The sequence below is a fragment of the Primulina huaijiensis genome, chromosome 13 (genome assembly GCF_012295235.1).
Source record: "Primulina huaijiensis isolate GDHJ02 chromosome 13, ASM1229523v2, whole genome shotgun sequence".
In the NCBI taxonomy this organism is placed as follows: domain Eukaryota; kingdom Viridiplantae; phylum Streptophyta; class Magnoliopsida; order Lamiales; family Gesneriaceae; genus Primulina; species Primulina huaijiensis.
The window spans coordinates 4,662,517-4,674,237 of NC_133318.1; positions in this window are offsets into that span (position 1 = coordinate 4,662,517).

An 11,721-nucleotide genomic window follows, 5' to 3' on the forward strand; every position below is an offset into this window, starting at 1 on the left:
GCACAGAAGTCAAGTTCAAAGCAGCTAGCTGTTCATCTGGCAAAGGAATTCGAGATTATGCAGTATTTCAAGCATTCAAAGCGACCAGTAGTTAGTACATTTAGTTCTACTATGTGTAAACTAATTGATAATTGATGTTGTTTAAAATTCTGCTAAGTGTAATAGCATTTTTCCCTTACATAACCGGTGTGCTTAATTATAATACAAGGGAAGTTTATTTGATTAAATAAAAATCATGTTATCCAGTTAGTTTAAATATAACTGAACTGATATTTCAAGTTCTTGTGTAGTCTTAACTACTTGAATAATTGCTGCTGAAAATATTTTTAAAATCGCGTGACTATTTATATTTTTAAAGTGGAGTTTTTAATTCAGTTCTTGAGGAGGAGTTTTCTTTTCCCTTGAACTGAAAAATGTTTTAAAAATGTTTTTACCCGTTTTTTAAATTCAGTTTTTGAGGGGGAGTTTTTTCTAAAACTGATTTTAAATATGTTATCCTTCAAACTGAAATTTCATATTCGCTTAATCGTTTTAAATGCTTTTGATTCTCACAAAGGGGGAGAATCATTTTCGTTTTTTTATTTCGCTTTATTTGATCAAGTTTTGTGATCATAAAAAAAAGAGAGATTGTTGGAACTTTTCAAGTTTGCAATCTTTGCTTAATTTTGATGTTAACAAAACTTGTTATTTTGTCTCTAATAACCTACCTTAGTGCGCAGATAGTTGAAACTGAAATGATCAATTTACGAGCCAAAACTGAAGCTATCAGAGATACTAACTGAAAGTACCAACTGATCGAACGAACTGAACCACTTCAACTGATGCATCGCAACCAGCTCAACTGAATGTCCAGTTGATAGGTAGTTTAGTAGAAGATCTTCAGAAGCCCGGCCAGCTGATGAAGAGTTCAACTGATGAAAAGCCCAGCTGACCAGGTAAACTGAATAAGAGAAATCAGTTCAACTGACAAGTCAACTGATTTCACTAGATCAGTTCAAAGACCAGTTGCTGATCAGTTTGAAAAACCAGTTGCTGACAAGTTCAGAACATCAGTTAGGAACAATCAGTTGCAGATCATGACAAGCTTACTTAATGGATTACAGCTGTGCGCAAAGGTACTAAAGCAATTGTACTATCACAGTACAATCATGATCGTTGCATCAGAAGCTTAAAGACAAAAGTTCCGGAATGGATTTCGAGGAACAAATTCAAAGTGCAACGGATTCATTCACTGAGTCTCACTGTACGTTCAGCCAAATGCCTATAAATAGAAGACCAGTGAAGACTCAACAAATAGAACACATAGTATCGCTGAAAGAGAGAACACAACAAGAAGAAGGGCACACATATTGTATATCTGCTTACAAGAAGCATTACGCCAGTTGTGAGGGAACACTTCATAGATATATCAGCTTAGATTAGAAGCTTATTTCCCTCAGTGTGTGAGAACACTGCCGGGTTGTGTTCATTGTTCAGTTCTCACACACACCACCACTCAAATACAGTCTTGCACAAAGACAATAAACTTGTGTATGTAGTCTTTGACACTTAGACGTTAAACAAGTGTTGGCTGGAAGGTGATGCCTTCAGTCTAGACTAGGAGTTCAGTTAGGCAGTGGGTAAGTCCTAAGCTGTGTAGGATTTGTACAATCAGTTGTATAAATCTAAGTCTTCTAGTGTATCCTACCCGTGGAGGTAGAAGGGGTGACGTATGAGCAGTTGAAGTCTCCGAACATCCATAAACATATCTTGTGTCTTTTAACTGTTTAACTGCTTGTTTTTTACTTAACTGATTTTATCAGTTCAGCTGATATCAGTTCAGTTCTGTCCATAACTGAACTGATATAAGCTACAACTGATTTTCTTATATGTCATTTATTCAGTTGCACATTATATAAAACATATCTGTTTTTCTTAACGAAAGATTATTTCAAGTGTTTTCCGCTTGGTTTAATACCAAACTTGATCTGATTCTTCGATGTATACATTTTTAGAACACGAGCTATTGCATCTCATTGATTTATTGTGTTGAAAGCATCTTTAAGGTGCCGAGCACACGTTCCATCAATTGGTATCAGAGCTAGTTGTTCTAAGAAGAACATTTGAAAATAGATATCTTAAAATGTATCTTAAAATGATATTTAAAATGGGTTTCAAAACCCTTTTAAATATTTTATATATTATGCGTTTATTGGATAAGAGTGGATTGGCTCTGCAAGTAACATCGTAGCCACTTCATTCGACTATGTAGCTTTGATGTTTGAGCAGCTTGCAGGGTTTAGAGGTCTACTGACAGCAGAACAGCAAAACTGATCTGTGGACAAGACTTCAATTGTCAACCTACCAGTTCAACTGATCAGCAAACGAAGCCCAACTGACAGCTGAAATATTGGATGATTAGGAGCTTAATCATCAACAGTATACCACCGCTTAACTACCATATCAGATCAGAAGAGATGATCAAAGCGGTTCAGCAATCAGTTGAGTCCAGTTTGCATCAGCTAGACCAGTTAGCCAGCACAGAAGTAAAGTTCAAAGCAGCTAGTTGTTCATCTGGCTAAGGAATTCGAGATTATGCAGTATTTCAATCATTCAAGGCGACCAATAGTTGGTACATTTAGTTCTACTATGTGTAAACTAATTGATAATTGATGTTGTTTAAAATTCAGCTAAGTGTAATAGCATTTTTCCCTTACATAACTTGTGTGCTTAATTATAATACAAAGGAAGTTTATTTGATTAAATAAACATCGTGTTATCCAGTTAGTTTAAATATAACTGAACTTATATTTCAAGTTCTTGTGTAGTCTTAACTGCTTGAATAATTGCTGCTGAAAATATTTTTAAAATCGCGTGACTATTTATATTTTTAAAGGGGAGTTTTTAATTCAGTTCTTGAAGGGGAGTTTTCTTTTCCCTCGAACTGAAAAATGTTTTTAGCCCTTTTTTAAATTCAGTTTTTGAGGGGGAGTTTTTTTTAAAACATATTTTAAATATGTTATCCCTCAAACTGAAATTTCTTATTCGCTTAATCGTTTTAAATGCTTTTGATTCTCACAAAGAGGGAGAATCATTTTCGTTTTTTTATTTCGCTTTATTTGATCAAGTTTTGTGATCATCAAAAAAGGGAGAGATTGTTGGAACTTTTCAAGTTCGCAATCTTTTCTTAATTTTGATGTAAACAAAACGTGTTATTTTGTCTCTAATAACCTACCTTAGTGTGCAGATAGCTGAAACTGAAATGATCAGTTTACGAGCCAAAACTGAAACTATCGGAGATACTAACTGAAAGAACCAACTGATCGAACGAACTAAACCAATTCAACTTGTCACGTCCCGATATCGGGGTGAGTTGACATCCGGCGTTGTTTTACAATTATTCAATCGTAAATCAACAAGCCTCGTAGTACAGTGTATAACCAAACCAGTCTTTTTCATAAAACATACATTGTCTTTACAACGTAATCAACTTAACAAACGAGTGCGGAAGCGAACAACGTAAAAATAAAAGATAGCCAAAGTATGTCTTGATCAACTGAAACCTTGTTACCATCCCCAGAAATGCATTTGCTCTTCTTCTTCAACTTGTTTTTCATTCTTATCCGGGAGTGAGAGGTGTAAGGGTGAGTATTTTATGAAATACTCAGCAAGTGGGGGACGATCAATCACAATAACACAAGGATATACATATATAGATCTTAACAATTCGAAATTTTCCGTCTCAACAAACGTCGGAACAATAAATAGACAAAATGATAGACACGACATAACTTATATATATTTATGTAAATATTAAATGAATTTCATGTCACAATAATAATTCATAACAAAATCAGGACATGATATTAACAATGAGCATAACTTATCATTTGCATATAGACATATCATATATTATTCGTATTGCACTGTTATTTCATCTTATTATTCATGGTGTTACTGATCAGTCCCCTATATGTAATTCCTCTAAGGGGTGAGGCCATATATCGGTTATTATTACCCACCGCATCAGGGCCATAAACTTGTCATATCTTATCATGTTTTAGGAAAATTTTTCTTTTTACCATTTCTAACTTGAATCATAACAGTGCCTTTAAACATAATTCTTAGAATACACCAAATTGATGTTTAAGAATATATATTAGAATATAACATGAAACGAAAACAACATAATTTTGAAACAAAAGGAACATGCATGTGAAATTGATTTAAACATGCTTAACAATTTATCGAAAAGAAATATTCATATATCAAATCGAAGGAATATATCATGTCGATTGATTTTTCGAAAACATACTTAAATACTTTAAAACATAAGCCCACTTACTGGAAAGGTGTTCCAAAATTACGAAAGAAACAAGCTGGAATTTATCGTCCGAAAATCCGTAAATTAGCTAAACTCGGTTGAAATCCGAGCAGTTTTCTTGTCGAATTGTTTCACAAAATTCAACCGTATGGATGAGGCTGAAATTTTGATATGATGTTTAAAACATATGAAAGTGTAATATGAACGGTGGAGATTAGATTTGAATAAACCATTGGACTGGAAGTTTCTCTCGAAATGAACATAATTTCTAGCTCGAAAATATTACTCAAGAAAATGTTGATGGTGTCCAAGCTTCATTCATGCTCTAGTTTGAGAGGTTTATGGTGTGTCTTCCCTCATTCTCAAAACATCTATTTATAGGTAAGATTGGAGAATAATTCTTATAATTTAATGCATGCTTTAAAATATTTTAATTATTTTAGTCAAAAATTTGGGCACAATTGTTTTTCAATGTTTTGAACTCTTGTTTTTCAATGTTTTGAGCTCATGTTTGTCAATGTTTTGAACTCCATAATAGATAATAAATATAATACTAATACTAATAATTAATAATAATAAATCATATTCTTACACAACTGATGCATCGCAACCAGCTCAACTTAATGTCCAGCTGATAGGTAGTTCAACAGAAGATCTTCAGAAGCCCGACCAGCTGATGAAGAGTTCAACTGATGAAAAGCACAGCTGACCAGGTAAACCGAATCAGTGAAATCAGTTCAGCTGACGAGTCAACTGATTTCACTAGATTAGTTAAAAGACCAGTTGCTGATCACTTTGAAGAACCAGTTGCTGACCAGTTCAGAACATCAGTTAGGAGCAATCAGTTGCAGATCACGACAAGCTTAATTAATGGATTACAGCTGTGCGCAAAGGTACTAAAGCAATTGTACTATCACAGTACAATCATGAACGTTGCATCAGAAGCTTAAAGACAAAAGTTCTGGAATGGATTTTGAGGAACAAATTCAAAGTGCAATGGATTCATTCACTGAGTCTCAATGTACGTTCAGCCAAATACCTGTAAATAGAAGACCCGTGAAGACTCAACAAATAGAACACATAGTGTCGCTGAAAGAGAGAACACAACAAGAAGAAGGGCACACATATTGTATATCTGCTTACAAGAAGCATTATGCCCAGTTTTGAGAGAACACTTCATAGATATATCAGCTTAGATTAGAAGCTTATTTCCTTCAGTGTGTGAGAACATTTTCGGGTAGTGTTCATTGTTCAATTCTCACACACACCCACACACACCACCACTCAAATACAGTCTTGCACAAAGATAATAAACTTGTGTATGTAGTCTTTGACACACAGACGTTAAACAAGTATTGGCTGAAAAGTGATGCCTACAGTCTAGACTAGGAGTTCAGTTAGACAGTGAGTAAGTCCTAAGCTGTGTAGGATTTGTACAATCAGTTGTATAAATCTAAGTCTTCTAGTGTTTCCTACCCATGGAGGTAGAAGGGGTGAGGTAGGAGCAGTTGAAGTCTCCGAAAATCTATAAACATATCTTGTGTCTTTTAACTATTTAACTACTTGTTTTCTTCTTAACTGATTTGATCATTTCAGCTGATATCAGTTCAGTTCTGTTCATAACTGAACTGATATAAGCTACAACTGATTTTCTTGTATTTCAGTTATTCAGTTGCACAGTACATAAAACATATCAGTTTTTTTTAACGAAGAATTATTTCAAGTGTTTTCCGCTTGGTTTAATACCAAACTTGATCTAATTCATCGATGTATACATTCTTAGAACACGAGCTATTGCAGCTCATTGAGTTATTGTGTTGAAAGCATCTCTAAGGTGCCGAGCACACGTTCCATCACACACACATACCACCATTCAAATATAATCTTGCACAAAGACAATAAACTTGTGTATGTAGTATTTGACACACAGAAATTGAACAAGTGTTGACTGGAAGGTGCTTCCTTCAGTCTAGTCTAGGAGTTTAGTTAAGGCAGTAGAGTAAGTCCTAAGCTAACTGGGTTTGTACAAATCAATTGTATAAATCAAAGTCTTCTAGTTAATCCTATCCGAGGTGGTAGAAGGGGTGACGTAGGAGCAGTTGAAGTATTCGAACATCCATATACATATCCTGTGTTATTTAACTGTTTAACTATTGTTTTCAAACTAATTTGATCAGTTAAAACATCCGTCATTTCAGTTTCCATCATAACTTAACTTATGTATGCCAGCAACTGATTCTCTTAATTTTCTGATATCCAGTTGCACAATATATAAAATATATCAATTTTTCTTAACAAAGGATTACTTCAAGTATTTTCCGCTTAGTTTAATACCAAACTTGATCTAATTCATCGGTATAAACATTCTTAAAACACGAGCTATTTCAGCTCATTGATTTATTGTGTTGAAAGCACCTCAAGGTGCCGAGCACACAATACATCATGGTTAGTTTGATCAAACGATTTATGCTATTGGTCATTTGCATTGAACAGAACTCTACGCAAAATGATTTAAGATTACGATGATGAGCAAGAAATATGATTTTATGAAATTGTTTATGCAGGAAATTCACGTTATACATATTTATTCTTGTATTATGCTATGTAAGAGTTATGTTAAAATTGCAAGAATTGTATTATGTATTACTTGTTATTCATGGTTTATGCATGCTGAGTTATTAGACTCACTAGACTCGATCGATGTAGATGATTTAGTTGAGGAGACGGGAGACGGTGACCAGTGAGCAGGCTCGGGATAGTGGCAGTGCAAACACGAGGACCTTGTAGTTCATGAGTTTTTATTATGCACATATTAAAACTATTTACTCTGCTTTTATTGCACATGTTTTGGCGATTAATATGCTGAATTTTTATATTATGTTAAACTTTATCAAATTATGGTGGATGTTTTCAACTTGGATTTTCGGTTGTGGTTTTCAAATGATGGATATTTAATATTAACTTTATTTTAGTACAAGTGGTGACCGTGATTTATTTTACGAGTTATATTTATAACAAATTATTTGATAAGAAAATTTTAATTTTTTTCGAAAATATTAAAGTAGTAGTATTTTAAGACACGGTTCGTCACATCATGTGCCTTGAATATCCATGTCCAAGTACCAAACTGAATTTTCCAACCCTTCTTGTTTATTGTTCTGCAATCACGAAGTAAATCAAATGGTAACCAATCTTATTTGGTTCCTAACGGAATTAGTCCCTTAGTAACCAACACTTGGATCAGCCAGACTGGCCGACCACACGGTTTGTTCAACAAGGGTTGTGAAAAATTGTTTTGTGCAATGCCCTATGAGTGTTTGAGACAAAATGTTGTTTGGCATTTCTATCATCATATGTTTTCCTATATCTCTTCTGAACAGGCTTGTAGTTGAAGTATCGATAGGGCTTAATCTTCATTGAGTTTAGTGACCAGACCAAATGGGCTTGGCAGAGGAACTCTTTGATGCATATCTAATGTCAATCTTTCTGTCTTTATTCATCAGTTCAACATGTTTTTCAACTTGATCAGTAGGCTTCTAATGTTCATATATCGTAATGGACTTCACACAGTGAATATATTTTCCTTTGCACATGTTCATATTCGATTGAGTACTGCTGTCAGTGGGGTTGATATCATTACCTCTAAAACCGAGACCTGTTTTGTCTCATGAGTGGTTCTGCGGCTCTTGTATTTTCTCAAGGCTCACTGAAGACTTGTTCCAAATGCTAATCCGCTCAACATCGGCCATGAATCACTCTAACACATCTTCATCCCTCTCACTGGAGGCGTGATTCAACATTTTCCGGACAATCCAAAAAGGATGTCGGTCATGAACTTGACATCATTTTTCTTTGTACTGCACAGGACCTCCATTCGCAATTGGACGCCCTCGGCAAAAACCACGATGGTTAATAGACCATAGGAAAATGTTCTATTTTTCATTGGTAATGGGAGCACTCTTAACTTTGGAAATCTAGTATTCAAGACCGTATTGCAGATTGCAGATGGTAGACTGAAATTAATGAAGTTTCCCTTTCCATCCTTGATTTACGAGCTTCTTGAATCCAATGGTTTTATACATAATAAAGATGAGCAGCTCTCTAATGTTAGTGATCTGTTGAAAAATGTGCCATCATACTTTAAGAGAAATAGGAAGCTGGATCCTCTCTTAGTTTGAATCTGGTGTTGCCCCTGAGGTTGACAACACATCCTCATCGTCTTCTGTAGCCCCATCAGACTACATTAATCTCTCTCTGTAGCGTCCACTACTCGTTTTCTTAAAAGGTACTAGAATTTTTTTAACCCTCTTAAGAATTGGCCAAAACATAAATACAAATCTTTAAAATATTTTTGACACCATTTTAAAAATAAAACAACCAACTATATTTGAAAATCAAAAGAAATAGTTTAAGAACATAAAAGCGTTAAACATTTGCAAATCCTAACTAAGCAATAAAGTTAAATCTATCAACCTCTCAAAAACCACTCAAAAGCATAAATAAAAGTCGTAAAAATCTTTAACATAAACTTAAAATCATAAGTCATAAACATAAGTGCAGAAAACTACTAGCGCTGGTCCTCGGGTTATGTGCATCTTCAGTCCAGTCAGATCACCCATCAAGACCTCCACTACCATCAACATCATAATCACCTACATCGATCACACCTAGTGAGTCTAAAGACTCAACACACCATATTCTTGATAGCAAATATTACGTATACAGATCACATGCAACAGTGAAAATACTTTTACTTAAAATAACAATTCATAATCATGCATAAAATTTAAACATTTTCATATCATCATAAACATATTTGTATCCATCATAAACATATTCATATCCAACATAAACGTATATGCATTCCTTTTCGTTGAATTCAAATCGTTAATTGTGACTTTCGTATTCGTATTGGGGGTCGATGGATCCATCACATGTAACCACAGTACTGGGCGGCGGGGACATCAGCGACACTCTCACCCGTCAACTGAGCTTTGGCCTTATGTATTCACATATCATTGTATTCGTATTAGTCACAATTACTTCACAACATTTCATATTTCCATCACTTTATAAATTCCATGCATATAAATATCGTTTTTCTTTTAAACCAAACATGCAATATATCTTTTAGCGTCAAAATTTTATCATAAAAATCCATAAACATTTAAAATAATCATTTTAACATATAAAACATCATTCAGAGTACTGTCATGACGTTTACTAATTTCTAGGTGTAAAATTACCGTTTTACCTCTAGATGTAAAATTCCTCGATTTTGACTTTTTCTTACTTTCATTGACTCTAGACCTTCCAAAATAATTATCTAAGCTTAAATTAAATTTATCATAATTTTATTTAGCTTAAATTCTAGGCTTTCTATTTATTCTTTAATTATTAATTCGCGGAGCAATTAATTCCCGAATTAATTCAAACTTTTAATATAAAATTCTCAAATTTTAAACATAGACATTTTATATTTAATTTACCCTCGTGAACATGATTCGGCCTCCGCTGAACCACGATTCAATCCATAACCATTTAAACCCTAATTCTCGGATCATATACAAAACCTATGGACCATCTCTCGGTTGCATCGAGCCCAGCCCGAGCCACCTTGAGCCAACCCTCGACCAGAACCACTAGGCACCCTCTTGGACCCTTAGAACCCAGCCCTGGCCTGCGGCGAAGCAACCCGCACGAGAATCATGCTGTGGCCGAGACACCTTCACACACTAGGACTCTTGGATAAACTAGCTAGGATTAACCACCGAGCCAGCCCCTGACCCAGACCCTCGTGCACCCTCTCAGGACGCTAGAGACCTAGCCTAGACCAGCCCTAACCACCTTGGCCGAACCACAAGTCTTAAGCGCACAGCCGCCCTCACTCGATGTGCTGCGGGTAGACTCCTTCCCAGCCACTGTTCTCGAGTCCTAGTGGGGCTAGGACTCCTCTCCTGACCCAACCATATCCCAGCCCAGCCCAACACAGCCCTAGTCGTGCCCAAGCCGAGCCATGCATGGTTTAACCCCTCAAAACCGTAGCTTGACACAAAAACGTGTAACCAAGGTTCCAGCTTATTCATATTCGTGTGCAGCCTATAAAATGCTTTATAGGACCCTTAACTCGTGTAAAAACACCCATAAGCATTCCATAATCATGGCAGCAGCTTCCCGCAAGCATACATCATGTTTTTGATCAAAAATCATGCTTTAAACTCATGTTGATGCGTAAAAACGAAATAACTAATCAAGGGTGCTTGTCTTTCATGCAAATCATAAACAATTTCATGTTAGGGTGTGATAGATGAGAAAATGAAGAATTATGGCGTATCTTTGCATGTATAACGCACGAAAATCTGTTGTAGATGTGAAGAACGACGATGAACGAACTTGGCTGAATTTTCCTTGAGAAGGCCGATGCTTTGCTCTTGAAATTAAGTGTGTGCCGTGTGATTTGATGGTGAAAAGAGTTCTTGTATTGCTAGGGGGTGGGGCGTGAGTTTTAAATAGAATGGGGTAGTGTTTTGGGCTAATATTTTATAAATAAAACTTGTGTGCAATTTTGGACCCATTAGTAAATTATACTAGGCCCAATAAGCCCAATAATGCATTTAAAATTATTTCGTTTAGGAAATTTTGTGAAATTATTAGTCGAGTTGTCAAAACGTTCGTATTTTTGTTGAAAATCGAATACCGATAAAATTTATGTCTCGGCGTATAAAATCACCTCAAAACTCTTTATTTTCAAAAACAACAAAAAGCATCATTCATTCAAGTAGAAAACTACTTTAAAATCACATAAACATATCACACATAATTAATTTAAGCAATTATAACAATTTAATTAGCTATTATTCATTTTTCCTAGATTTGCATGCAGTTAAATTACGTCGTCTTATTTTTGGACCTTACACCCTCCATCTTTTCTGTAGGCACCAATTGATTTTGGCCTTAAACAAATTATTCATGCAAAGGAACTCAATGCTCACTATGAGGTTCAGGTGGCTAATTACCACATCCTTCTTGATGTGTTTGTCTATTCTGGACAAAAAGAGGCACACAATGGTAATGAAGATGGTGAAAAAATGTCCGAAGAAGAGGATGATGAAGGAAGACATTCTGGAACTAGTCAAGGAAATACCAGCGAGGATCTTTAAAGCAACTTATTGGCCTTTTTAGTTTTTGATGTTTTGTTCTTATCTCTGCTGTTTTTATTTTTTGTTGTTTCATCATTTAATAGATGAATGTTTTCATCTCATGTCGTCAACACCTCTAACAACATCTCATTTAATATGATTGAATCAAGGCGGAGATATGTCTCAAACTCAAAGGGAGTTGTGTCTCAACAAAACTCTGGTTTCCATTTTTTGTATGTATCTATTCATGGAGTCCTCTCTAGGTCAAAGATATATATA